The 6,360-nt window shown below is 38.5% G+C and overlaps 1 pseudogene; it reads left to right on the forward strand.

The window, feature by feature from the left end:
• The first annotated feature begins 4,565 nt into the window (after positions 1-4,565).
• LOC139030299 (U6 spliceosomal RNA) lies at positions 4,566-4,666 on the forward strand (annotated as a pseudogene).
• Positions 4,667-6,360: the final 1,694 nt, after the last annotated feature.

Raw genomic sequence — 6,360 nt, forward strand, 5'->3', positions numbered from 1 at the left:
ATTTACAGTCAAGATGACCCCAGAAGTTCAGGTGTTCATGTGCTCACCCAGCACCAAAAATAATCAGTAATATATATAAATTTTAAGAGAGAAAACCAAAAAATGCCTATCAGACTCGAACATAAATCTCCAGGGATAAGAAGCAGAAGAGAAATGCCACAAAGTCTGCTGGATTCTAAATCCAAAAATAAACATTGGTGACTAGAATTTGCTTTCTGAATATATGCCATGGAAGGTGAAGGGCTGAAACCGCAATCCACTGATCCAAACTAAATTGGGGTAAAACTCACTTCCTAAAAGGCAAATGAAAAATCATTGTATCTGCTGCTCTGCATCTGGAGCTTCAAGCCTAGGTACGGAGAATAATAAGCATAGCTCCTTGACTGTGAAGAAAAGCAAATCATCAGCTGGCTAGGTGAACAAAACTGCCCTCTTCATCTCTGGAAGTATCACTATTTAATTAATAAGGTTTCATAAACTTCCTAATTACCTAGATTTTCTTAACAGAACTAGAATGTGTTTGGGGAATGACTGGGTCTTTATGAATCCATGATCTTTTAGAACTGAGATGATGTCTTTAAAAAATAGAAGGATAGGGCTTCCCTTGTGGTCCAGTGATTAAGAATCCGCCTTGCAATGCAAGGGAAACTGGTTTGAGCCCTGGTCTGGGAAGATTCCACATGTCTCAGGCAACTAAAACCTGGGCGCCACAACTACTGAGTCTGTGTTCTTGAGTCCATGAGCCTGCAACTACTGAATCGGCAACTAGTGAGCACCTGTGCCGCAACTACTGTAGCCCACACGCCTAGAGGCTGTGCTCCGCACAGAGAAGCCGCTGCGATGGGGAACCTGTGCACCACAGGGGAGAGAATCCCCGGCTTCCCGAAACCAGAGAAAGCCGCGCGCAGCAGCAAAGACCCAGTGCAAACAAAAATAAATATGCTCTGTAGTATAGTCTGAAGCCACAGTCATCAAGACAGTATGGTACTGGCACAAAGACAGAAATATAGATCAATGGAACAGAATAGAAAGCCCAGAGATAAATCCACGAATCTATGGTCACCTTATCTTCGACAAAGGAGGCAAGGATATACAATGGAAAAAAGACAACCTCTTTAACAAGTGGTGCTGGGAAAACTGGTCAACCACTTGTAAAAGAATGAAACTAGAACACTTTCTAACACCATACACAAAAATAAACTCAAAATGGATTAAAGATCTAAATGTAAGACCAGAAACTATAAAACTCCTAGAGGAGAACATAGGCAAAACACTCTCTGACATAAATCACAGCAGGATCCTCTATGACCCACATCCCAGAATTTTAGAAACAAAAGCAAAAATAAACAAATGGGACCTAATGAAACTTAAAAGCTTTAAAAACTGAAAAGACAGCCCTCAGATTGGGAGAAAATAATAGCAAACGAAGCAACAAAGGATTAATCTCAAAAATATACAAGCAACTCCTCCAGCTCAACTCCAGAAAAATAAATGACCCAATCAAAAAGTGGGCCAAAGAACTAAACAGACATTTCTCCAAGGAAGACATACAGATGGCAATAAAACACATGAAAAGATGCTCAACACCACTCATTATCAGAGAAATGCAAATCAAAACCACAATGAGGTACCATTACACACCAGTCAGGATGGCTGCTATCCGAAAGTCTACAAGCAATAAATGCTGGAGAGGGTGTGGAGAAAAGGGAACCCTCTTACACTGTTGGTGGGAATGCAAACTAGTACAGCCGCTATGGAAAACAGTGTGGAGATTTCTTAAAAAGCTGGAAATAGAACTGCCATATGACCCAGCAATCCCACTCCTGGGCATACACACTGAGGAAACCAGATCTGAAAGAGACACGTGCACCCCAATGTTCATCGCAGCACCGTTTATAATAGCCAGGACGTGGAAGCAACCTAGATGCCCATCAGCAGACGAATGGATAAGGAAGCTGTGGTACATATACACCATGGAATATTACTCAGCCATTAAAAAGAATTCATTTGAATCAGTTCTAATGAGATGGATGAAACTGGAGCCCATTATACAGAGTGAAGTAAGCCAGAAAGATAAAGACCAATACAGTATACTACCACATATATATGGAATTTAGAAAGATGGTAATGATAACCCTATATGCAAAACAGAAAAAGAGACTCAGATGTATAGAACAGACTTGCGGACTCTGGGAGAAGGCGAGGGTGGGATGTTTCAAGAGAACAGCGTCAAAACATATATATTATCTAGGGTGAAACAGATCACCAGCCCAGGTTGGGTGCATGAGACAAGTACTCGGGCCTGGTGCACTGGGAAGGCCCAGAGGGATCGGGTGGAGAGGGAGGTGGGAGGGGGCAACGGGATGGGGAATACATGTAAATCCATGGCTAATTCATTTCGATGTATGACAAAAACCACTGCAATGATGTAAAGTAATTAGCCTCCAACTAATAAAAATGAATGGAAAAAATAAATAAAAAAAAATGAATATGCTCAGTCATGCAGTCGTGTCCAACTCTTCACAACTCCATGGACTATAGCCCACCAGGCTTCTCTGTCCATGGGATTCTCCAGGTAGGAATACTGGAGTGGGTTGCCATTTCCTTCTCCAGAGGATCTTCCCAACCCAGGAATGGAACTCCAGTCGCTTTCATCTCCTGCATTGTCAGTATCTCCTGCATTGGCAGGTGGATTCTTTACCACTTTACCACCTAGGATCAACAAAAATAAGTAAATGAGTTACTTAAAAAAATTTAAAAAAAAACAAAAAACTTAAATTATGGTTGCCAAGGGGGGAAAGGGGTCAGAGAAGGATAAATTTTTTTGATTCCACATATAAGTGATAGTATAGAGTGCTTGCCTTTGTCTGACGTTTTCACTAGCCATGATACCCTCTGGGTCCATCCATGGTGCTGCAAATGGCAAAATTCTGTTCTTTTGGAGTGACTAGGTGGAATTCCACTGTGTGTATGTATATTTCTATCTATCTGTGTCACATCTTTGTCCATTCACCTGTTGGTAAACACTTAGGTTGCTTCCATATCTTGGTTATTGTGGGTGGTGCTGCTGTGAGCATTGGGCACATGTATCTGTTCAAATGAATATTTTCATTTTCTTCTGGTGTTTGTCCAGGAATGAAATTATTGATCATATGGTGGTTCTAGTTTTTGTTTTTGTTTTTGTTTTTGTTTTCGAGGAAGCACCAGTATACCCTTAATTTGCAACATAAATTAAACATAATATAAATAAACATAAAATAAACATAACATCTCCTTTCAGGGAAAAGTTTCAGCAAATTTGTTTTCAGCTGACATATTATAAGGTATTAGTTCTCTGAATTTGTGATTCTTTGGCTAGGTTGTTTTCTGGGAATCCAACCACATTGCCTAGATGTTTTACTTTGTGACACATGGGTCTCTTACATCATTTTCTTACTTTTGCTTCTTAATATATCTTTTAGTCTGTATGTATTCTGATCCAACATGAAACTCACTGTTACTCTTATTTATTGAGTCTAATCTGCTTTAATCTATTTGTTGAATTCTTTATTCATTGTTGAATCCTCTCTATTTCTGTTCATTTCTTTTTTAGATTTAATTTTATCATATATTTTCTTGAATATATTATTCACAGCTATTTCAGTATCTGGAAATTTTAACATCCAGATAACCCATGGGTCTTTTAAAAATATCTAGCTTTTCTCTCGGCTATGATTTTTTATTGAATAGAATTTTTACTGAATGGTGAAATAACTTGTCCCCAACCTCTTAATCTGTAATATATTCTTTCTGAGTAAGACTTTGAAGTTCCATTTAAATAATTAAATCACAACGTCCCAGTATTATACCAAAAAAAAAAAAAAATAGTTGCCAAAGAGGAAAAAAGGGAAAGGCAGGGATAAATTAAGGGTATGAAGAGATTCACACTACTGTATATAAAATAGATAATCAACAAAGATTTACTCTATTACACAGGGAGCAATATTGAATATTTTGTAATAACAAATGGAAAATAATCTGAAATATATATATGTGTATATATGTGAATCATTTTGCCGTACACCTGAAAGTGAAAGTGGCTCAGTCGTGTCTGACTCTTTGCGACCCCGTGGACTGTAGCGTACCAGGCTCCTCCATCCACGGGATTCTCCAGGCAAGAGGACTGGAGTGGGTTGCCATTTCCTTCTCCAGGGGATCTTCCTGACCCAGGGATTTGAACCCAGGTCTCCCACATTGTAGTCAGATGCTTTACCGTCTGAGCCACCAGGGAAGTCGAGCCACACACCTGAAACTAACACATTATTGTAAATCAATTATGTGTGCATGTGCGTACTCAGTTGTGTCCAACTCTTTGCGACCCCATGGACTGAAGCCCAGCAGACTCCTCTGTCCATGGAATTTTCCAAGCAAGAATATTGGAGTGAGTTGCCATCTCCTTCTTCAGGAGATCTTCCTGACCCAGGGATCAAACCCTTGTCTCTTATGTCTCCTGCTTTGGCAAGCAGATTCTTTACCACTGTACCACCTGGGAAGCCTATGCTTCAATAAAAAAATTAATGAAGCACTTGCTTCAGCAACACATATACTAAAATTGGAACAACAGAGTAGATTAGCATGGCCTCTGCACAAGGATGACACACAAATTCGTGAAACATTCAATATTCTTTTAATTAATGAAAATAAATGTAATTACTACCGACTATAAAAAAATTGACTACTTTTGTATTTTAAAAAATGAAGCAATCATAAGATTGGAGAGTACAATTATGGATAATTGAAGCAGGCTAAGATTGTTCTGTGTTTGAAAAATAAAAGCACCAAATAGGTGAAAATATGTAAGAGATATTTGTAGTTAAATGTTATGCTGAAAAAGTAAGGATTATAATTAATAGACAAAGTACATAATCAATAATAAATTACTCAGCAGACAAAAAGTGCAGAATAGAAAACTTTTGGACCCAAAAAAGGCAGAAAAAAAATCAACAGAAAAAGAAAGGTAGGCATAAAATATAAGATGGTTAAAATCATTGCAGATAATTAGGTTGGATTAAAGCAACAAATCTTGCTCCATGTTGCTAACAATACACTAAATTAAAAGTCCACACACAAAAAGCTGAAAATAAAACATAAAGATACTAGCCAAAGAAAGTTATTTTAACAACATATGATTTGAAAAAGTCAAATTTCAAAAAAAATTTCAAGATTAATGAAAAGGAAAAAACCACACACTTAGAGAAAATATTTGCAAAAGACTCATCTGATAAAGGACTATTATCCAAAATACATGAAGAACTCAAAATTCAGCAATAACAACCCGATTAAAACATGGGCCATTAAAAATGAATGAATATGAGTCAGTTCTAGTAAGGTGGATGAATCTAGAACCTGTTTTACAGTGAAGTAAGGCAGAAAGAGAAAAGCAAATATGGTGTGTTAATTCATATATAGGGCTTCCCAGGTGGCCCTAGTGTAAAGAACCTACCTGTCAATGCCCCAAACATAAAAGACTCAATCCCTGGACTAGAAAGATCCCCTGAAGGAGGGCACCATAACCCACTCTTGCCTGGAGAATCCCATGGACAGAGAAGCCTGGTGGGTTACAATCCATAGGGCCACAAAGAGTCGGACATGACTGAAGCGACTCAGCAGGCATGGGGCATGCAACGCATATATATGGAATCTAGAAAAATGGTACTGATGAACTCATTTGCAGGGCAGGGATAGAGAACAGACTTGTGGACACGGTTGGTCGGGGCGTCAAATTGAGAGAGACGAATTGAAACATGTACATTGCCATATGTAAAATAGATAATGGGAAGTTCTTGTATAACACAAGGAGCTCAACCCCATGCTCTTTGACAACCTAGAGGAGTGGGATGGTTTGTGGGGTGGGAAGGAGGTTCAAGAGGGAGGAGACATATATATAATTACGGCTGATTCTCGTTGTATGGCAAAAACCAACAGAACATTGTCAAGCAATTATCTTCTGATTAAAAACAAAATTTAAAAAATGTATGGGCCAAAGATCTGAACAGATACTTGTTAAAAATATACAGGTGACAAATTGCCTATGAAAGGCTGCTCCACATCATATGTCACTAGAACTTGGCATGTTAAAACAATGCTGAGATACCATTGCATACATATTAAAATGGCCAAAATCAGAAACACTGACAATATCAAGTGCTGGAAACTATGTGGAGTAACAGAAACTCTCATGTATCACTGTTGGGAATGCAAAATGATACAGCCACGTTGGAGGACTTTTGGAAGCTGGCAACTTCTTACAAAGGTACACATATTCTTACCAGTTATCCAATCATCGTGATCTTTGGTATTCATCCAGAGGAGTTGAAAACT

The sequence above is a fragment of the Odocoileus virginianus genome, chromosome 21, assembly GCF_023699985.2.
Source record: "Odocoileus virginianus isolate 20LAN1187 ecotype Illinois chromosome 21, Ovbor_1.2, whole genome shotgun sequence".
Classification (NCBI taxonomy): domain Eukaryota; kingdom Metazoa; phylum Chordata; class Mammalia; order Artiodactyla; family Cervidae; genus Odocoileus; species Odocoileus virginianus.